The following is a 23,052-nucleotide window of genomic DNA, read 5'->3' as shown; positions in this document are numbered from 1 at the left end:
GAACAAGAACATTTTTTGTAAAGATTCATTATCTATACTGCCTACATTTCACCTGGAGAACAGGCTATACTAGCGTGTATACGTGGTATATGTGTTTACGTGGCATACGTGGTTTGTGGGCTCACAATTGCCCAAGATCCATTCCTAACAATGCCTCCTTGGACTTCGTTCTAGGATTTCCAAAATCCGCGGAGATACATCGCAACAAGAAGTGAGTCATGACACTATTTCTTCTGAATTTGCACAATGCAGCAATGCCCTCGAACGAAGCTGAGACGTTTTTCTTTGGTTCAGGTCCGGCCGGCACAAACACTTCTGTATTTTGGCAAATCGTGTGGCAAGAAAATGTTTCCAAGGTGGTTGCACTGTCCGAACCTGACGAAGAAGACCAGGTATGTGCATCTCATTTTTCTTAACCTTACTTTTTATGTGGGAGCTTCTTTAACGACACGTGTGCTTAAACAAGTCACAGCGCTGCTGCGGACGACTTGCAACTGTTAATTTCATTTAAAAGCACGAGTCTCCACCTCACTGTTAGAGCTCCACGATGATGTTTTGGACCTCTCAACGCACTGTGTAAGCCCAAGGAATGTCATTGAACATGCTCAACGTTCTCAAGTCACAGCACAGGTATTTTAAAGCGCAGCTCTCAAGGGCCCTTCCCTGAGTTGAGCATCGTCCCTTGTTATCCATCAGTAAAACATCTTCTTGCTCTGGCTACTCTAGCCGCTGGACGCTCCTCTTCTTTTGTCGAGGTCACTTCCTTTATTTTGGAACCTTCGTCTTCGAAACAGAAAATCAGAAAACAGAAAGCACTCCGTCCTGTGTCCTTTCTGAGTCTTCGTATATTTTGCGCTTGTTTCATCATGAACCTATACCAACACGCCCAACAGGCGGTCATCCTAAAAGAAAATAAAAATAAACAAGTGTTGCGTCCTAAGCAGACCTTGGGTCCCGAGCGAGTCTTTTACTGTCTTAATAGGTAGACAGCAAAAAGGCGCGTCATTCGCTACAGCACTTCTAGTTGGAGGCTTGCTCTTCGCTGGCTCTAGCGGCCTTCTGTTCAGTGTGATAGGAGCGCAAGCCTTCTGCGACACGATTGTCACTGGTTGTCCAGTGGTTGTGTGTATTCGTCAGTTCTTTTGCCAACGAACAGAAAATATTTCACGTCTCACAGTACGAGGCGAGAAGTGGAAATCTGTAGTCGTGAATGAAAGACGGGGAGCGGCGAGGGGGTGAACATCGTGCGCAGCAGCTGGTCACCGTAACTCATCTTATGTTTCAGCGCAAGAGAACACGAGGGAAACACGAGGACGAAAAGAAAGACACGAGGACACAGCGCTACTAACAACTGAGGTTTATTGCACACGGTAACAGCATAAATACCAATGTACAAGAAGGAGGGAAAGGGTGTCAAAATCACCTTCGCACCAACATGTCGCTTTACGGCAACAGCGACCGCCACGGTTGTCCTTTGAAACACGCAGTAATATTTTGCCGAATAAGCTTGATTTATTATTATTGAACACATGTGGTGGCTACCTCAGTATCACTGACACGTATTAGCAGGTGGGGCAAAATGTCAACATGCGTACTGTCGCAAAGATCTATAAGGACTTCTGACAGCAGTACAGGTGCTCTGCGCGATCGATTGCACCGAGTCAGTATATTTGGTACGCATATATTGGATTTCCCACTTTTCGCCAAATGTCAAAAATTCTGAGCGGCGAACATGGTGATCGAATCAAACGCCTGCACAGAATACCTTTGCTACCGTGGCCATGGCGTAGAACGACTGACATTGATTTGAAACGTAGAGTGACATGTCTTTGCTATTTCAGAGACTGCCAAGTGTGAACTGCCGACGCACTTTAGTTGAATTTGCAAGAAGAATGCATCTTGTGCGCGCACTGTTTCTCTGCCTTGAAACATAAGTTCGAGTGTCGCGAGTGAACGAAGTCTTGAGTGAAGCGAGATTCAGAGGCGAAAAATGAAAACCACGAATCTACAAGACCTCTTCAGAGTAAGAAATATTTTACTGATGCAATTCACTACATTGAACCCGGATAATATCTTTGCAACAAAAAATTGTAATAATTTCACGAGTTAGAAACATGTATATGTACAATGTTAGATTGTACTATGACGCTGAACAAGTCTTTTATAGCACAAAACAGGCGTGAAAAGCACTCGACAACAGAAGCACTATGAGTCCGTATAGGCTAATGCGGCATGAAAGAAGGAATGCTTGTTCGCACCTTTCATAACTGTGTCCAGTATTCATTGCAGTTGTTGTTCAAATAAGCTGCAGAGCACTCCCAGATGCTGTGGACTAATTTGCGAGAATAGCGAACCGCAACTGATAGGTGGAACACGAGAAAATTAAGCGACGACGCAACACAGCGGCACGGCGTCTCGGACCGGAAGTTGAAGTAGACGGCGCCATAGCCCACAATGTATTGTGGGAAGCGAGCTCTTGCTATCTACTTGTTTCTGCGGTGCAGCCAACCTGCGGACGACAGATTTGGGCAACGACTTCGAGATGTCCGCTCGGTACAAACGAGTAGCAATCGTCTTTCCACGCTTTTTAGGCGACCGTCTGCATCGGATTGACAATGAAACAGTCTCAATCGTTCGTGGGTGGCTGCAAACCATGCGTATGTCCATGGGCCACCGACGCACCCGGACATAACAGTGGGGACGAGGAAGGGAAGGGATTTGGCATTTGGGACTGCGCTGACAACACTTTTGACAAGCTACAAGTTAGGGCTCCATCCGGGCTCCAAAGATGGCTACCCGAATTGCACGGCTCACCGCGGATTAACGCCTGAAATTTTACTTCCAGGTCAACAACATCACAGGCGCAGTAATGAAGAGAGTCAAGCTGCTTCCGCTGTGTGAGGAGCCTACATACGGTACAGCCTGTGCCCTCATTCAGCCACGCACTCCAGTAACAGTCGACTACGGCGATATCTTAGCTGCGCCGCAAGAACACAGGCTATCAGAGACCTACAGCCGAGCTCGCTTCCAACGGCAAGACCAACTAGAAGGCGAAACTGAGAGTGCCTACGTATAGCTGCTCTCACGAAGCTCGCCGCTGACTGCAATATTTGGACGCTGACCTTTACAACTTCAGCGACTGAGGAGGAAAGAGGATCAACTACCACAACTGCTAACGCCATTAATGCGGTCCACACACAAAACCGTCTCGCATCAAAATGCGAATTCGTCGTCATCATCATCATCAGACACTTCAGGGCATGGTGACAGTTCGAGCGTTCACGCCGCCGAAGCATTTTGATGCGAGACCGTTTTGTGTGCGGACAGCGTGACCAAGGCCTACAACAAAGACAGGTCTCGCCTCCTGCCAAACATAAGGCATCACCTAGCCAGAGAAGAGCACCGGTCACCAGCAGAGGGGTATTCGACGAAACGCCGAGCTTGTACATAAACCGGTCCGCAGGCACGCCGCTCCACTACTAAAGCGAATTCAAGCAAAAAGACACAACGCGGTTGGTGATATGACAACATGCACAATAAACAGGGACGTTGATTCGAGATAACAACCCGTCATTTTTGCCAAAAATGTGGAGACATTGAGAAGGCTTGCGTCACTAAGCGCGACCAGTGCCGGCCGAAAACTGCTGTGCAGCGAAATAACAACATCGGCGCACAAGAGCGCCAGACGCGAAAAATACAACCAGGACATGCAGTAACGTCATTGGCACTATATGACTTGAACACCGTGGGGAAGTTCTGCACGAGACCGAATATTGTGACAGAAATAATGGTACTACAGCGCCACAACAACCTTAACATGAACTACAGGACGGCATGTACGCTCAACAGCGAGGACACTTTTCGCGCCACTTGGAGTGATAATGCAGCAGCTCTCAAGGAAGACGCAGTTGAGAACGTGGTCCGGACATTTCCTTCCACTACTGGGCTGTGCCAACGTAGATATCTACTGCAAAGGTCGGACCGATCAGCTACCTTTGCTAGTCGTCCACGCCCCCGGATAAAGTCTCTTTGGCAGAATTCAGTTTACTCTTGTTCGATTGATCATTGGCTGAGTTAACCATGCACCCAGCTACCCGACAGTGAAACAGCGGAGAAATACAAAGCACTTTTGTTGAAAGAAATTTGAAGGTATACGGACCTCCAGTCACGCTGGAGCTGCGGGAAGATGCATTGCCGAAATTTCAGAATGCCAGGCCGGTGCATTTCGCCTTACGAACATTAGTCGAAAATGAGCTTGACCGACTGAAGGAACAAGACGCAACATTCCGAATAGGCTAGACCACTCGTCGACGTACGTCATAAGAACGGTACCGAACTACCAGACCACTATCAACCTGGTGACAAAAGCGTCTTCGTATCCACTTCGCATGCACGAAGAGGTCTCTCGCACGCTTCGTGGTGGAAAAATCTTCAGCGCCTTAGAATAAGAACAAGACTGACAACGGAAGGTAAGGGAAGCAACGTCTGAACTCCTCATGATAAGGACCATTGAGGATCTCTACAAAGTCAAAAGGCTATCATTCGGCATAGCTGCAGCATTAGCAACCTTCCAGAAATTTATGGTGTCTACGCTGAGCGGTGTCCCTGGAGTGTGCGCCTGCGTGGACGATGTTATTCAAGGTGGCGCTTCCAATGAAGTACACAGAACGCTGGGAGCTTCTTCTTAAAATGCAAGTAAATGGTAACTTGTGCTTCAGCAAAGAAAAACGTATTTTTACGGTGCCAGAAAGAAAGTTTCTTAGACATCAAACTAATGCACAGGGTATCTGTTGCAGTGAAGACAAAGTTCGACCTATACTGCGATCCATACCATCTTCTACAAAAAGAAGTTCTATGGACTTGCTCTCCAGGCCACGAAGTGATTTGTTGCCTTTAAAAAGCTACTTCGGAAGTTCACCGTTCCGCGGTACTACGACGAAAGGACTCGCCTACTGCTAGCATACGACGCATCCCCATAAGTAATGGGAGCAGTCCTCTCCGAAGCCAGGCGACAAACCAGGCTAACCTCTCCGGGCATTTCATTAAAGAATCTTATCTCTCTCTCCGAAGCGGACGACGAGGGATGGGAAGCCCCGATCGCTATCGCATCGCGCGCCCTATCGCAGACAGAGAGGAGTTATTCCGAACGAGACAAAAAAGGAGATGCCATCGTCTACGCAGACGATCACTTTCGCCACTACGTTACCGACCGAAAAGGAACATTTATAAGAGATCACCCGCCCTTATGTATTATTATGGGCCCCCAGAAGCCAATGTGACAGACATCGTCGCCACGAATTGTTATAAGGCACGACATTCAATTAACGAAACATCGCGGTGGCACTTTATTCTATATCAGCATGGAATAAAGCAAACCTGAGTTAACTGGTAGCGCGAGTTTCACGAGCCGAACACGCAGCCGGGTGAGCCGCGCTCCTTGCTGGTGGTGATGATCGCAGTCTCCGATGCCACACGAATGACATCATGGTGCATCGAAATGTCGGTGTAACGATTACAAGCTCGTAGATCGCACTAGGAAGAAGCACCAGAACGCCAAAGCATTAAGCTACCTGCCACTAGACACGATAATACAGGAGGCGCCGCAGGAGCTCTCCATGTCCAAATAAACATCAGTCTCCATTTTTCTGGTGTGAACAACGTGGTGTACCGCTTTACATTTTCTCGCGGGAAAGTTTACATCGGACAGTCGGGGAAATGCCTAAACGATAGGCAAAGAGAACACAAGCAGAAGTTGGGCCGATATCGGGATGATCACGTGTCTGCACATTGTAATGATTGTGGATGCGAAGCTTTGTTAAAAGAGAGCACCGTTGTGTATAGGGATGCCGATCAAAACACGCGAGAGATTGTTGAAGCCGCCCTGATATCGAGGGCTGGTAATAGCTGTGTCACAGCTGCCCTTCGGTGGCGCTCACTGCAAATCAATTCACCTTTCTGTATGCGGTAGGTTTTCATGTGCGGTGATTGGGCCTTCTTATTGTACGGATCGACATATGCTGTTACTTCCAAGAATAAACATTCAGTTGAAAGTTTGCGCTTGTCCCGTTTTGTTTTCCTCGTCCCTGTCTACTTGCTCTATGGTACCTTTTGTTGCATTTAACCAACTAGCCCAAAAAGCTACACTGAGCGACGTAATAGCTTATGTGTCAGGCAAATCTCACCACCCACCACTCCGGGCGTATGCGAAAAGTCAGAAAGGGGCTTCTAGAGCCACAAGCGGTTACTGGTGTGGACGCAAAATTTTACATTCCGCCCCGTTCTTCAACAGTTTTTTTTATTGACTCCAATCAAATATATTAAATCCATTGAATGTGTACATTTCTCCAGACATACTGCATTTCCGAATATAAATATTTTCTAACGGTTAATTACTTACGTTCTTGGTTACTTCATTCATGGTAGAAATATCTATATACAACGTCAGAGAGCGAGTTCGAAAGCACGCAATGTAGCTGTTTGCGAATAGTTGCATTTTGCATGACTCTTTTCTCTTCATGGTAAACAAAGCCAACAAAGTATAAAAATATATCACGCAACACGGCGCCAGCTTTTTGCAATGACAGCGCTTTTTAGAAAGCTATGTGGCCAATGAAATAGCTCAATGAGAAATGAACGAAGTGTGCCGAGGAGCTATAATTCGGCATATGTATCTACAATGTGTTGCAGCTATGCTAGGCGTAAAGGTATTGTATGTTGCATCAAGTTATTGACGGTAAAACATCGTAGCTCGCGCAAAATACCCAGACGTAGGAAAGCTTGCACCTGGTGAGCGTGCCTTCATTTGATTGTCATGCTTCCATGTAGCAGTTACAAACTAAAAGCGGCATCAACAAACCAAATTATTACGCCGCGTTTTTCATATAATGTGAGATAGCTGCACCCATTGCCTACCTTAGTCACAGGATAATCCGTGTTTGCTTTGAAGTGGTACATGGTTTCTGGCCATCTCTTTATGTTGTTATGTACTTTTTATTTTTGTAATAAAAAGCAGCATTGCATTATAGGTTATATGTACAGAAATTATATCTGGGCCATGTTCAACGGATCGCCGAACTTGCGATGGCTGACATTCTTAGTCTTACGAAAGTAAATAGATTAAATGAAAACGAATGCAAAGGGCATGGGTGATGTTCATGCCGTCCCATGGGGAATGATTGTCGGATCTCTACATTTTGAAGGAGGGGTAATTGAGGGCCTGTCGTGATACAAGGTAATTTTCGCGCACTTGTTTATAGCACCATGCAAAGTGTAAGGACTGGTATCAAGTGTGTCTAAGTAGGGAAATGAAGGGATAGCAAAATGGCCGATGAGACCAGAAAAACAAAGTGTACGTATCGTATGCTTTTTTGTCCCAGCAAGTTGTCTGGTCCGAATTAAGAACATTTACTTTAAGTACAGCAGTGAACACGGGTAGTTATTTGACGCTCAATATCTCATTGCGCTTAGTCTAAGACTTGCAGAAAACGAATGAACCAAGAAAAACTAACATAAATGTAGACGCGCCTGGCGCAACAAGGATGGTCATCGCGAAGTATGACATGTGGGATATGAAAATCGTAAGTACAACCTTACTTCGTCTTTTGCCCCCGATGGGGAGTCGCTCACAAAGCGTTCGTTGTGTGTTTAGAATTGTTGGCATTTATGCGTGATAACAAAGCAGGGTGAGAGTAAAACTCGCGAGGAATAGTGTCCACGCACTTGACCTCAGGGGAACCTTACAAGTCATATTGTGCGCTTTACAAATGCGGTTGATGACGGAACTAGCCCGAACATATAGTGCTCGACATATGGCACACAGCCTGCATTCACATTATTCTGCTTACTAAGATAAAGTCGTCCCGTAGGTAGGAGGTATAACAGCCTTAACATTGGCAAACCAATGAGCGGGTTCAGTATATGTACTCGAATAAAAGCCGAAGTGTTCTTGCTAAGGCAGAAGCTACACAAAGTCCATTTGCAGGCAACGTACTGCCCAGAAACACACGGAAAATACGGAGGTGTCACGGTGAACGTAAAGAAAACGGAGCTCAAGGCTGACTTTGCTGTGCGGGAACTTGAAGTGACCGCGGTGAGCCATTTTCCTTAATATTCCCTTCTCACACACCTCAGTAACGTTGTGAAGACAGAATTTGACGTTATCGCAGTGTGCAAAGATGCGTGTCCTTTGTGTAGTGGATTTTGAGTGATTCCTAATGTCTACCTTTTTGCACGCATTCGAGTGCCGCATATATTGTGGTACAGCGCAAGATCGCATACGAAACAGGGGAAAAGTAAAAAACACAAACAAGCACAGTGGCTGTTTGTGCTCTTTACTCTTCCTGAGTTTATTTTGTACTTTTGCGCCGAGTCCACAATTAATCTATACCAACTGGCCCACTTAAGGCAGTATGGTTAGCTTAATGGGTTGTCTTGGTTTCAGCTTTACATTTCGGTATCTGTTTCATTTGTTATAGCGAAATTTTCCGTGTGCAATAAGAAAGCTCCTGGCCTTCACGTAGTGCAATTTTTGCTCTGTAGCTTGTCGTACCTATTTCCTGTTTGATTACCAAACTTTAGACTGGGGTGTAAAATTAAATGTGTTCGCTCATTTAAGCGGTTGGGCGTCAGTGTCAATCCGGGCACTTTGATGCCTTTGTAACTCCGATTTCGCAAAAATAATGGAAGATGTTTTTGACAGATTAGGCTATAACGCGCGCTTGGCTTTAATTCCGGGGAGACTAAAGAAAATGGAAGGTGCCCTTTTTTTAAATCGATTTTCAAAATATTGCATTTTCGGAGACATGTCCTTACTTAAGCATTTTTCCTCTGCGCTTCGCACTATGCTCGATAAATAGATTTGGCACAATTATTATTGCAATGTAGATGCGCTGAGCGAAATGCACAAACGAGTAACGAAACAAGAGGAGAGGACTGTTCCGTTACTCGTTTGTGCATTTCGCTCAGCGCATCTACATTAAAATGCCGTACCAACTAGCCCAAATTGAAGCTTTGCTAAACACAATTATTGAAGTAATGTGTGGCAACGCTCTGAAAATTTTTGAACATACTGACAATCATACCAGTGCAGCAAAAAATGCGAAATTAGGGCAATATTGAGCGATAAGCCGTACTCGCGTTTCTTTTCTTGAAATAAGGGCCTCAATACTTCGATATAACAGCATTTTCTAAATTAATGATATTTATAGTATGCCAAGAAAAAGTTTGAGATCAACAGGTATGATCGTTTTTTCGTAGTATCTCGTCAAAATGCCATTTTCGTGCAATTCGCAAACAGTGGTTCTGGTTCAGTGCAGACTTCCGAATTTTTTTGACGAAGGCAATTTTTTTTCGCGAAAGTGACATTGGTGGTATTCTCTTGGGAAATCGGGTAGCAAAATTTATGTTTTCGAGCGAAATAAAGTGGATCACCGGACATGCACCAACGTTGTTGTCTGACCACACCCCTTACCCTACCCCCTTAACCACGCCACTACTACTGAAGATGCCTTGAAAGGTTTTAGGCTGTTGCGTGCAATGTTGGGCTTAACTCTTTCCTGGCCGCGGAAAAAGGGCGTTTTTTATAGGTTGCACTCGATCTTTTTTGCTGAAGGAAGTACTGCAGCTAATATTTTATCTAATGCACAAACGAAAAGCAGAATGAATCAACTTTTCACGCATGGAAGTTTTATGAACGAGATGCTTGTTATGCGAGGGATATAGGTTCCCGAATTGAAGATTGCGACACAAAATTCAACGGAGCTTGTAAAGACACGCTTCTGTCTACAAAGAAAAAAGGTATCACAGAAATTATGAGGTATACAAAATGTACTCCCATCTAATAGGCATTGAACAGAACTTCCCTGACAATCATTTTGTTGTAAGCACTACATTTGGGCGTGTCGTGCGCCAAAGCAGTTCCTCGATGTAAAACATAGCGTAACGTCGCATGTCTTGCAGTAAACTGTTGTTTTCTGTTTGGTTTTCTAGTCGCACTTGCATTTCTCACAGTTTCGATAAGTTGCCATCCTGACAGGTTGGTGGTGAAACGTGAACTAAGACGACCCCAAACAGAAAGCGACGTTGATCGATGTTCCGGGCAGGCTTGCATCGTCGTTGCTGGCAGAGTTTGACCGAAAAGCAGCATCCTCAAACTCACTGCTCCTTGTTAAATCGATAAAATCAGCCGCAAACACGCCGGACTGCCGATATTTGCGATGTTTCGAAGCGCGCGCGCGCGCCGCATCAGGCTGCGGCCATGTTTGCTTTCCACTTAGACCAGGGTTCGGTAACCTGAGGCCCGAGGGGCAGTATTATGAGGCCCCCGGTACAAATCCCCCTTCCTTTGTCACTTATCTTAAGGTTGACATCGGAGTTATGACCTTAAATGGGGTTAGACGGGGACAAAGAAAGATCACTTCCAGATGGCATTGCCCCCATTTTCACTCCAAGCCAAATAACGCCTTCACTTCCTTTCATTGCACAGATCTTCAAACGGGAAAAGAAAGATTGTTTGTTCAAATACCATCTCGACGAGAGGGTCTCGGTAGTACCATTCTGATACTGGACGGGACATTCCCACAGCATGTGAGGGAGCGATGCTACGTGTGTCTTGCATATCTTGCAAATGTTCGTAGTCCTGCGCAGCTCCCACCTCGACGATCAGCTATGGGCCATCCAGCAAGCCCGCGAGGCGGCGAAGAGGCAAGACCTCGACGTCCCCACGTGGGAGGCCTAGGCCAACGAACCTAAATTGCTGGTTCATAATAAAGTTTATTCCTCCTCCTTGTTCAAATACTATGTCAGGGAAGCACATTTCATCCAAGAGAACGCGAAACTCGTGTCCGGCATGCTCGCAGACGCTTTTGAGCTGAAACTCATCCTTTTCTAACAGCAGGCTATAGTTAGTCTAAGCTTTGTCACTTGCCGTGCTCGAAAAGTTTTATGGGAGGTGCGAGCGCACCTCTTCCACAGAAAAAGTCTGTTCAATATTATGGCATTGAAAGAGCGAGTTTAAAATTAGCTTCTCTGATCTTCAAAAAAAAAAGAAGTCACAGTTTCGCCGCAAGGGCGAAGCAATGAATGCGATAGCAAGAAATTAATGCTATACGAAGTGAGGCTCGCCAATAGATACTCTCAGTTTGAACAGCGTTCCTGTTGCAAAGGCGGCCGAAGCAGCGAAGGAAACTAGCGTGCTTCAACTGTCGAGCTGTGACACTTGATAGTTCGCGCTCATCTTCTGTTTGTTCGTTTAGCGGCGTCCCTTCAGCTCGAGTGACTTTCGTGCGCTCGGTAACATGAGCGCGGACATCACGGTGAAAGCGTGAAACATTCCTCTTCCCCTCACCGCGAGAAAACCGCGCGAGCAGACAACGGAAGGGCAATGTTCTCGCTGCGCAAATATAAGAAGCGAGCGAGCTCGACGACAACTTTTAAATGCGCCCGTCGCGCTGCTAGCGCCATCTCGCTGGTAATGAAGAAACGCTTATTATCGTCTGCCGTCTCTGAGTTCGTCCAGCGGTAAAGGGTATGTATATAACGCTCGCCGTTAGCTACGTGGAGGATCTGCGTTTCGTGGCGTAGCGGATAGCGCCACTCGCTGGGGAGCAAGAGGTCCCTGGTTCGACTCCGCGCTTCGGAAGCAGTTTTCTGAATTATTTTTCTTTGGGGCTTCTATATATATATACATACTTATACATATACGGTGCATGACGGCGGCGACGGCGACGGCAAAATTCAGCCGAGACTGTCCATATAATTGCTATCGCAATAAAAAAAAACATTACAGTACAATCAGATTCTTCAAGAACCTTTTTAAGGTGGAAATATGTACCAGTTGTAGCTTGCTATCCTGCAGACAGACGATGAGCTCAAAGACATAATTTATGCGTAAGACACTGTGAAGCTTTATGATGGCCACACAGACTCAGAGTTTTCGAGTTTCGAGGAACTAGCAGAGCCATGGTAACAGTGTTCGGCAGTACATACGTCTGCGAACAGACATTCTCGAGAATTAAGTTCATCAAGTCAACCTTTCGTTCTCGACTTACTGAAGAACACCTTTACGAATTCCTGCGACTCTCATTGGGCAACCTTGATATAGATATTTGCGAGTTGGCTAAGAACGTTCAGCAGCAAAAGTAGCATTGAAAACGCTTTTTTTCTGTAAATTGGCATCTTGTGACATGCGTGCTGAAAGTACACATGATTTGTATTCCAGTTAGTACACTATTAACCATTCTACAACCCCCCCCCCCCCTCCGGCGTGGACCATCCCTGACGTGGACGATTGCTGAACTTAGGCGTTTCGGAGTGCGTTCAAAAATTAAGGCCAAGCAGGGAAAAACAAACTACATAAATAAGAAGGCTATAGTTATTCTCCCTCACAACGGATCGTGCAGTGTGTCGTGAACGGCGCGGAATGCCTCGAACGCGGCACTTTAAACCATCAATAGCGGTCTATCAATTGATTTTTGAACGACTTTGAACGCATTGAGGAATTGCTCTGTCGCATGACACTCCCAATTGGTGTGCTTACAGAAAAGTTTCGGTCGGGGAAGTCCTGTTTAAGGGGGGACGAGGGTCTTAAAATAGCAAAAAATCGTAAAAATTGTCAACTTTTGGAAATCACTATTTCAGGTATTTGTAGTCCAAATTATGCTCTGGAAAAATAATATGTTATGGCAAAATGGCCTTTCTTTTTCTTACATCTCAAAAAATTAAATTTAAAATGTTTTTACATCTTGAAACGCGATTTTCTCAGCATTGTTATTTTTGTGAAGTGAATTTGCCTCACGAAAGTTTTGAGGAGGTTTCTATGAACATATTTAAACAAACTTGGTATCATTTTTTTCAGCAGCACCTGAACTACAGGCTAAAGCTTTTCTTTTTTTCTGAACGTCGATGCAATTGTAATTATTTGATAAGTACCAGCTAATTACTGGAAGCTAACTTTTACCTCCCAAGTTTGAAAATTATTTCTGATCAAAGAAACAGCTGTTTTGACATCTAATTTGCTTTAGCCTGTGAGGTGGACCTTTTATAAGAGCCACGTAGTCCTGAAAAGTAACTTTTTGTATTCTAAGTAACCATAACGACCCGTAAGGAATTACCCAATTACAATGAAGAAATTTGTCATAACTTCCTTTCTAAATGAAATATTTGAAATATGTTTGCAGATTTGAAATCTCCGTTCAATTATACACATGCACGCCAATTTCATTAAGATAGGACAATAAATAAAAAATTTTTTTCAAGACCCTCATCCCCCCTTAACGAAAAAAGTTTAAATTTTTCAGAGATTGTGCCTATTAGACGGCAGTACATAATTTATAATTCATAATTTCTGTTATACTTTTTTCGTAGTATAAGATAGAAGCGTTTCTTAACAATCTGTGTTCAAAATTTTCCGGCTATCTTGAATTTGATATGTTAAATCGGTCGCATAACATATGTCTCGTTAATGAAACTTGAATTTCTGAAAAGTTCGTTCATTCTGTTTCATGGTTTATGTATTGCGTAAAATATTACGTGCACTAGTTCCTTCAGCAAGAACAATCTAGTGCAACCTACAAAACACCCATTTTCCCCGCAGTACGGAAAGAGTTTTAAGTGTGACTGCACGGACAATTCAAAGTTTCGCAGTGGCGGATTCTCCTCGCTACATAAATATTTTACGCAGGAATCTGAAACTCGTACAGTGATGCTGTTTCACTACAAAGCATGGCCTTGCGGCAGAATGCCGCCATGCACTGACTCTCTTGAGTCGTTCATCGATGCTGCTCGCTGCTACCACCTTGAGGACTCTCATCCGATCTTGGTCCACAGCAGGTATGCTCGAGAACGTGTTTTTTTCTTTCTTCTCCTCGAATCAATTGCAACGTCTATCGCGTCAGGCAGTGCAAATTTTTTCCCCCTTTGCCGCTACGGGGCACGGACCAATCCAATGAAGACAAATGGCTATCCGTTATCAAGAGCCCCGATGTCGGGGCTCAACTATGGGCTGCACAGAGGGCCCACGATGCGGCGATCGGGCTTGGCCTGACTGTCCCAACGTGGGAGTGGCCCGCTGCGCGTTCCGTCGTGCACCTCAGGACTTACAATAAAATTTCGCATCCATCCATCTATCCCCCTTGTTAAACCTTACCATGACTACATTGGAAGGTATTCATGGGACCTAACCTTATTTTATGTCTGTGTCTCCACGAATAAGATCCTTTGCGGCGACCTTTGTAAACGAAACGCAGCTGTTACTTAGGATGCGGCACTGACACACATCGCAAGTCAAGGATGAATATGCATCATTTGTAGGAACAAGCTCCGCAACGGATACGAAATTTGTGGGAAGCTTGAGCTCCGTCTTCGAGAGTTGAACGGGATAGCGTAATTGGGTCCCACTCTCATCACCTTCTCAATCGATAGCCTCGCTTCGCTTCTCGGTGCACAACTCAGCCGTGCCGCAAGGAAAGGAATGCCTGTGCGCGGAACATAGGCCCTTTGAAGCTACCCTAGGACGCCCTCTGCAAGTAGAGTTGCGAATTGCCTTCTACGCCACAATTCTTCCTTTTACAAATACGCAAAGCACCCACTACGCCTCCGTAAGGCAACACGCGCGCGTGCGCATCTGCGCACTTTGGTGATGTTCTTGGTGATGATGATTGAATTTGCCTGAACGCTTTGTAATGAGTAGGCCTTTAAACCAGCCACTCGTTGCGCAACTCATTTGTTTTGACGCCCGGTGAAATTCTACACTACTGCCACGCAATATAACATGTGTTAATAATGACACTCCTCTTACTACTTAAGATTCATTTCAGGTTTTTTTTTTTCGAGGAAATTTTGAGAACGGGCGCGGCTTTGTGGTAGACCACCTGCTTGTCACGCAGGAGGCCTGGGTTCGATTCCCACCCGATGCGAAGATTTTTTAATGTTTATTTATTAGCATCTATTTTGATTTCCCTATTCTGCTTGTCACTCATTTAAGTAATATTGCTGTGTACGACGCCAAAACCGGCAGTAGTGCTAAAATGATGTAACGGTGTGTTGCCCTTGTACTGTCAAAGGGCAAGTTATATTCAACCGCTTCGTAATCCAAAGGGACAGAATTATAATGTAGTCAACGTGCTGCAGGACAGTTCTAGAGCGTGGTGCTTGGCTTGTTAAGTTACATGGCCTTGCATAATAATTAACGGTATAAATAAACTTTAGATTGCTTAATTTGTTTTTTAATATGTTTGAGGTATAGGTAAACGCATGTTCACTTACCACTAGTTTGCCTGATGAGACTACGTATCCTAGGTATACACGTTCAACGTAAACACGGTCAGAGACGATTTCATAGCGTGCCCATAACTTACACATCAGTCAGCATTACCGGATCGCATTTAACTATTTAAGCTACCTTCTTCTTCATGGTCCAAGGGGGATGAAAATGTCTGCCTCCCCTTCACGACCTCCAGCTCAATCACTGTATTGGGCGGGAGGCACAAGTGTGGTTGACGGCTGTTGAACATCTGCGGGAGAGCAAAGGCCAGCAGAAAGACCTGGCGGGAAATTTCCTCAAGCACGAATGACCTGATTTCAACGAGCAAGGCGCAGTGGTCAAAAATGCCCGAGAAGCCAGCGAGATCTGTGTCGGTATGAAACCGTCAAGCGCACAAAGATGGGAACAAGCAGACGACACACAGAGCGCTATTCCAACTGATATATCAAGCGGAAGTAGGGCTCTTTGCAGGGTGTCGGAACGGAACGAAAACCGAAAACGGAAAACGAAAAAAACGATATTATTGACCGGAACGAAAACGTAACCGAAACTTTATCTATTATTTCGTTCCGGAGTGAAACCGAAATTTTTTCAATCGTTTTTCGGTTCACAAGAAAACTTCACCATCCGGAACAACTGCGCTCATGCAATGTGAGCATATCTCAGGGTAAAGTATTAACGCGTACCTTAGGAAGGAATTCCAAAGCAAAGAGATGTTGAAATTGTGCGAAAAACGAAAACAGTGGCAGCCAGAAATATTTATATTAACACAAGTGGACTTTTGCGCGCCTGTCACGCAGGCCAAAGTAAAGAGGGCATTGTAGGCGCTCAAGTTTGTTACGGCGAAAACTTTTATGAGATCACAACAACTGATTTTTGCGCCATAGTGGTCCGCCGCCGCCGCCGGTGTCCGTGACCGCTATCGCGTGAAATAATAAAAAAATGAAATGAGAAAAAATTTCTAGGATCGGATGGGATTTTAATTCGCGCCCTCTGCGTGGCGGTCGAGTCTTCCACCACAGTGACATGCTGGTACTTGTAAGTCATTCGCAAAAACGCCGGGCCTGTGCGAAAAGAGCAGCACAGTCACAGCGAAACCTGGAAGAGCGGAATTTGTAGAGCCCGTTATAAACCCTATTGTGGCTACTAATACAAGTACACTAGCAGCGTAACCACTTCGCCAGAAATCATAATTTTTTTGAAGTCGGGAAGCACGCACCACATTATTCGTCATTCTGCGGAAATGCGAGGTACCATCTGTAAGCCATTATGTGCCTTTGTTGATGCGACGGTTGACACGATGAAGAATTGTGGCTGAGCCCTTTGTAATGGGTTGGAAGCTTTCAACGACCCACTAGTTACGTAATTCACATTGTGTGCATGACGCCCGGTCGTTACTTAACTCTCCCACGACGCTTTATAACATACGTAATGTGAGACAGAGAGAGAGAGAGGGAATCAACTTTATTAAGACCCTGAGGAAATGGATCATGGGTGCCTTATGGGCTTCCTTGACAACCAATAGAAGTACACATGCGAGGAACCCACTACGCTATAAATCATCATAATATTTGTGAAGTAGGGATGCAGCCACTATGGAATTTTTCGTCAATCTGCGGAGAACCGTGGTACCCGCTAAACACTTGTAAGGCATTATGTGCACTTTGTTGATGCTGTGGCTGATGACGATGAACAATCGTGGCAGAGCCCTCTGCAATGGGTTGCAAGCATTCAACAAACCCTCTCGTTGCACAATTCACGTTGTGTGACGCCTGGTTACAAAATTCGCGTTGTGCGACACTTGGTGCTTATTTTACTCTTCTTCCACGCTATATTGCATATGCTAATGTGGTTCCTTCCCGACAGGAAGCCTGCATAGGGCCTTTTTGCAAAGCGCTTACAAGCACCGGCATGGCTCAGAGGTTGAATACTGGGCTCCCACGCAGAGGGCCCAGGTTCGAACCTCGTTCCGTCCTGGATATTTTTTTCTTATTTCGCTTTTTCTCCTCATTTCGCGCGACAGTGGTTGCGGATACCGGCGGCGGTGGCGGCGGCGGACAACTACGGCGCCAAACACGGCCCTTGTGATCTCATAACAGCTTTCGCTGTAAAATATTCTATACAGGTGTCATGCCATGCAAGAAATCGTGTTAACATATGTAATATAGCGTGGCAGAAGAGTAAAATAACAACCAGTCATCACATGATGCTAATTGCGCAAAGAGTATGTGGTTTAATGGTTCTCACCCACTGCAAAGTGCTCAGCCATAATTCTTCATCGTCATCAGCCACAACACCAAGTACACAAAGTACACATAATGCCTTACAGATATGTAGCGGGTACCACGATTCTCCGAAGAATCACGAGAAATGGCAGGAACTTCGCTACTTCAGAAAAATTACAATTTATGGCGTAGTAGGTACCTTGCATTTGTACTTGTATTAGTTGCTCCAAGAGACTCTACAACGGGCTCTACAAAATCCGCTCTTCCAGCTTTCGCTGTGACTGTGCTGCGTGCAGGCCTGGCTATCTTTTTATCAGAACAGCGGCCTTGCACATCAGAGAATACTGAGGCCGGTGTCGGAATTCTCACTCCCTTCACACAAAGCATTGTGCCGGCTCAAAACATTCGTAATTGACTTTTGAGAAAATAAATACTATGACTCTGAAGACTATACTGGTTTGTGCTAGCTGGTAGGAATTCGCGGTACATGTAACAACATCACAAATCCAATGTTTTTTATGATTACCTTAACCTCAAATTTTTGCATACAAAAAAAAACGTTACGAACAGTTACGGAACACTTTTGTTTCGTTCCGGAACAGAAACGGAACGGAACTTTTTGCGGTGGAACGAAACTAAAACCGAAACGAAAAACATTTCGTTCCGACACCCTGGCTCTTTGTGTCGTCTTCTTGTCCCCGTCTTTGTGCGCGTAACGGTTTCATAATGTCAATGTACCAACTAGCTCGGACGCAGCCTCTCAATCTGCGTCGTGTGATGGAAGGCGACAGGCGACATGTAGCTCGTGAAAGATTCATCGGTCTGCTGAGCTCGTTCGCGTAGATGCTGTTCTGCTTGCAGCTCACGAACGACAGGGTGGCCAAACACGTCAATAATGGCGGTCTTAAAATCGGACCACGTCAGAAAATCTGATGCCTGGTTGCATCACACCCGCGAGTTAGAAGACCAAGTTTTTCAGTTTTCCTACCTCTTCCCAACTATTGGGGACGCTCACGCGCTCGGAAATTGCGCGCCAGTTCTCGACGTCGGTGCCATCCGCGCCAGTGAAGACAGGTGGGTCGCTGACACAAGGAACACCGGGACATGCGGTCGGTGCGGGGGGACGCATTTGTTTGGTGGAGTCTTGAGGCATGGTAGATGGCATGGTACGGGATCGAAGCTACCGAGGCATCGAATGGGGACCGAAGTTGTTTGTAAGGCGCAGCACTCTCACCAATTTGTAAAAGTGATGATTTGACGGCACTTGGCGACAATGCGCAGTGGTGACAGACAAGGCGGAGTACGGACTCTCAGCACGAGCGGCGTTCTTTCAGAGAGCAGCCGAAGAGGACGACTAGAAGGCGCTGGAGAGGACGACCCATTACAGAGTTCGAAGGTTTCGCTGCAATAAGTATTATTGCTTTCTCACGCCGAGTAACGGTCAGATGGGCCCAGAGAAGTGGCAGCAATAATGTTATCATATTCAGGGTCAAAGGTTCTTCGAAGTCGTATATGTTCTTTCCGAAAAATTTCCTGTTCCCGCCATGTGCATGAAACTGTCCCATGTCAACAAGAGGGGATGCATATTCGCTTTAATTTCAGGTTGGGTGTCGGCAGAAGCGGCACATTCATCCTCATACACAGCATGATCTCTCAAGCGGAGGCAGAAGGCAAAGTTGATTGCTTGAGGCAGCTTCATTCTATGCGGTGCAGCAGGATGAACATGGTGGAAACTCAGGTAATGCTGTGCTTGCTTGCTGTTGTAGGGAGCTAGACGTCGAATATTTCCTTCCGTCTCTATCTCGCACTCTTCATGTGGATAGCACGTGTTAGATGATATTTTATGTAACCTTTTTCAATACTGCCTTATTTGAAGAAAGGAGGAAACGTGATGAAATCATGGCAATTTTTACATCACTTAATTATTGTGACATGCGATTGTCACTGTATGGTTAGGCATAAGAAATTCTACGAGTATAAACGAAATTAGATAAAGTACGTTGGCCGGTAGTTGGTTGGTATTCATAACAACATAGTAAAACGTAAAAGAACACCGTTTGGTGAGGTATCTAAAGCTTTCGCCTTAGAAATTTTGTGAAAGAAAATTCAGAGGTAATCGTCACTATGCACTCAGTTTTTAAATGCGAAACATTTCATAGCGGACCTCAGGCACTGGCCGTTTCTATCTATCTATCTATCTATCTATCTATCTATCTATCTATCTATCTATCTATCTATCTATCTATCTATCTATCTATCTATCTATCTACTATCTATCTATCTATCTATCTATCTATCTATCTATCTATCTATCTATCTATCTATCTATCTATCTATCTATCTATCTATCTATCTATCTATCTATCCGCCTACGTCTGGGAAGGAACGAAAGAAAAACTTTATTGGGCGAGTGAGTTTGGGCCCTTTACGGGCCCTGGACCACCGCACGGCCATCACATTGCACCTATGTGTCCAGACCACGCCGGGCGAGGGCACTGGTACTCCGGTTCACACATTCACTTCTCATGACATTAATAACGCAAAACGCCGATCGCGTACATCATGAAACCCTTTCCATCAGTCACGTGTGGCCAGGTCCGTAGCCAGCAATTTTTTTCGGGGAGGGGGGGGGGGCGGCACTTGCTGAAAACCTTGACTATTTGAGAAAACACATATTTTCATTATTTATTTTTGGTAAAAACACCTACCTCACCAAACTTTCCGGGGGGGGGGGGGGCGTGGCGGGCCCCTAGCGGGTATGTGCCACAGGTGATTCATAGTCTCAATCAACACAGTAACCGCGAACATACACATTGAAACGCAAGGCAAGTGAGGGAGCTGAAGGCAGAAATTCACCGGAGTACGCTCGACTGCCATCCACTCGTCTACGTAGTCCACCAGAATGATGAAGTGTTCTCTTTATTTCTTATGAGGCTTGGCAATGGCCTCATGCTAAACGAGTAGGACGCCAGATTGATTGAGAGCCGCTTTGTGACACGCAAAGACGCCGCCCATCAGTGGCCTGACAGCATACGGCTATACTACAGCAATGCGGACGTCGACCGCTATATCACACGTTGCCTGGACGCTGCGGACAACGTGTTATGTCATCCCGCATGCGATAACATAATTGGCTATAAGAATGAGCAGGTACACAGGGATGCCCTGACCAAGGCGGCCAAGATGAGCGCAAGCGACGTGGGTGGCCTGCCGACCTCAGTTTGCCTGAGGATCGGCAAGCCGCACATGATCACAGCCAATATCAATGTAAGCGACAACCTCGTTAATGGAAACAAGGGTACCTTGTGGGACATCGAGCGCGATGAACACGACAACCTCGTGCGACTGTGGCTTTAATTTCCAGCGTTCACGGTAGGTATTGCAGTCCCAGCCAGGACGAAGCACATCACTACCGCACACCCCTCAATACAATTCAAAGGGGTGGGTGCCCGTGATAATGGGAACCACCACAGCCACGATACGTGACAGAAAAAAACATATCGTGTAACAGGGCACAGTTTCCCCTTTCGCAAGCAAACATCATAACTATATAAGACAGAAAGGGCCACATACGCTCAGGTAGTCTACGGCACGGTGTTAGAATGAGTTGTCTACGGATACCAGGGTTGCCAATGGTGGCTACTTTTCGCCAAATTGGCGAATTTGAGGGGCCCGTGGCGACCTAAAATTATGAATGGCGACATGGCGAATTTTTGGCGATTTTCGGCTTAGGTCTCCACATCCTAAGCTCAGTGTCTTCCCAACGAATGAGCGGCAGCATTCTCTGTATTTTTCTTGGTTTTAGACCCAAGAGTAGAATGTGCACATTACGCGTCATTCTGTATGTCCGTCCTGTAACTCGTGTGTATCTCCTCAATTCATCTAGAGGGAAGAGGTACGCGAACGTCCCCCAGAGACATTCTAGCAAAATGTAAATCGCGAGGGGGCAGTGTTTGACTCTGAGTCAATGGCTTTCGGCGCTTTAAGCTTTTCTAAAGTTTCGCTTCTGAAGGGGCTAGACGTCGGGTTGGCCGCTTGTTCCGACCATTTGTTCCGCCAAAGCTCCAACTGTTCTGAATAGCTTGGCGACTTATTCACTGTTGCAGTACCCCCAATTCAGCTGGTAAAGACTGTTTCGGAATAGCGAAGAGAGGCGGATACGCGGCTATTGTGCAATAAAAAATATTTATTGAGGCATTTTCCCACTGTTCTCGGTGAGCGTGCGCAATGAAAACAATTGCTATATAACATTTTTATATTGCCTACCTGTTCATTAATAACGCGTCGGATTGACGCGTGTAAATATAAGTGACTATAAGAAAGGGTCGGTAGCATCCGGTATCATATTAGTTCACACTGAAAAGGTGTAAGACTCCTTAATGATCGGTTCCTGTAAGACTTCTGTCGTGTTATCTTAAATAAACCTTTTAATCTTTTTATTCATACAAGGGTACGTAAAGCTGTCTAAAAACAACGCTTTCACGGTTTTCGCCCAAGGCTTATCCCACTTTTACCTCTGAAACGAGCGGACAGGGATGGAAGGATACCATGAGCGTTTCATTCATTCACCCTTGCGCTACCACGCACATCTTGCGGCTAGTCGGAGAAGCAGCATCGTGCACTCCCATGGTGAAGCGGGCGATACGACTGGCATTGATAAACGTCAATATAATTTAAGGGTCTTGGATGGTACTGTATTCTACGGGGCTATACGTGAGAGGAAACTTTTATTACTATAGGTTTGACGCGCATATCTAGAATGGCGACTTTTTTGGCGAAATGAGTAAAAATAATGGCGACTTTTGGCGACTTTTTGCTCGTTGTTTGGCGACATTTACTCGAAAGTCAGTGGCAACCCTGAAGGATACGATAAGCACCAATCACTGAAGTTGGTCTACGTAGCACTTTTCCAGGGCTACCAGCCTCGACGGCCTCTACCTCACCAACGCAAAAGGTGACTTTAGGTTCCGACATATTGCCGGCTCCATCGACAGATAGTCTGTCGACGACATGACCCGGCTGACAAAGATGCCTCCAAACATTGTCTTGGACCGGGCTACCACGTTCATTCGATGCCACAGCCACCACCTCACGCTCGCCGCTCTCAATGTACAATCTGTGCACGCGCCCGTGCGAAACTTCGAACAAGAGACTCTGCTCACAGAAACTGGCGTGCTAGCACTTTCTGAAAACTGGAGCGATGAGCCGACTGCGTCGTCCACAGCAAGCGGCTTCATAGCAGGTGTGGAGGCGTGAGCACATATGGGAACACGGCGATGCGGAACTTGAACGTAGGCCTCATCCGATTTCGCCTGCCGCCAGACACAGAACACGCACAGACGTGCAGCGGAATCGGCGAGGTCTGCGTTGCGCCCATGAATTACAATAAAAAAAATTCGGCAGATCCCACGTACCGTGGGAGTCAATATTATGCAAAGCATGCGACGAGAGGGTGACTGTGTCGTAACTTTTTTGACTGAGCGAAACGTTATGAATTGACGCTAAAGATTTGTAGAAATTTTATACGCACACATACATGTTGAAGAGCCGCATATGTGTTATAATAGG

General features: G+C 45.7%; 1 long non-coding RNA gene across 1 annotated transcript; it reads left to right on the top strand.

The window, feature by feature from the left end:
* The first annotated feature begins 304 nt into the window (after nucleotides 1-304).
* On the top strand, nucleotides 305-19,222 carry LOC119405816 (uncharacterized). Its single transcript, XR_007417403.1, has 4 exons — nucleotides 305-392; nucleotides 7,982-8,089; nucleotides 13,679-13,827; nucleotides 19,087-19,222. It is a non-coding gene; the product is annotated as an uncharacterized LOC119405816 (long non-coding RNA).
* Nucleotides 19,223-23,052: the final 3,830 nt, after the last annotated feature.

Source organism: Rhipicephalus sanguineus, chromosome 9 (assembly GCF_013339695.2).
Source record: "Rhipicephalus sanguineus isolate Rsan-2018 chromosome 9, BIME_Rsan_1.4, whole genome shotgun sequence".
Classification (NCBI taxonomy): Eukaryota; Metazoa; Arthropoda; class Arachnida; order Ixodida; family Ixodidae; genus Rhipicephalus; species Rhipicephalus sanguineus.
Note: the sequence above shows the minus strand (reverse complement) of the source record. Positions and strands in the feature narration are given on the sequence as shown.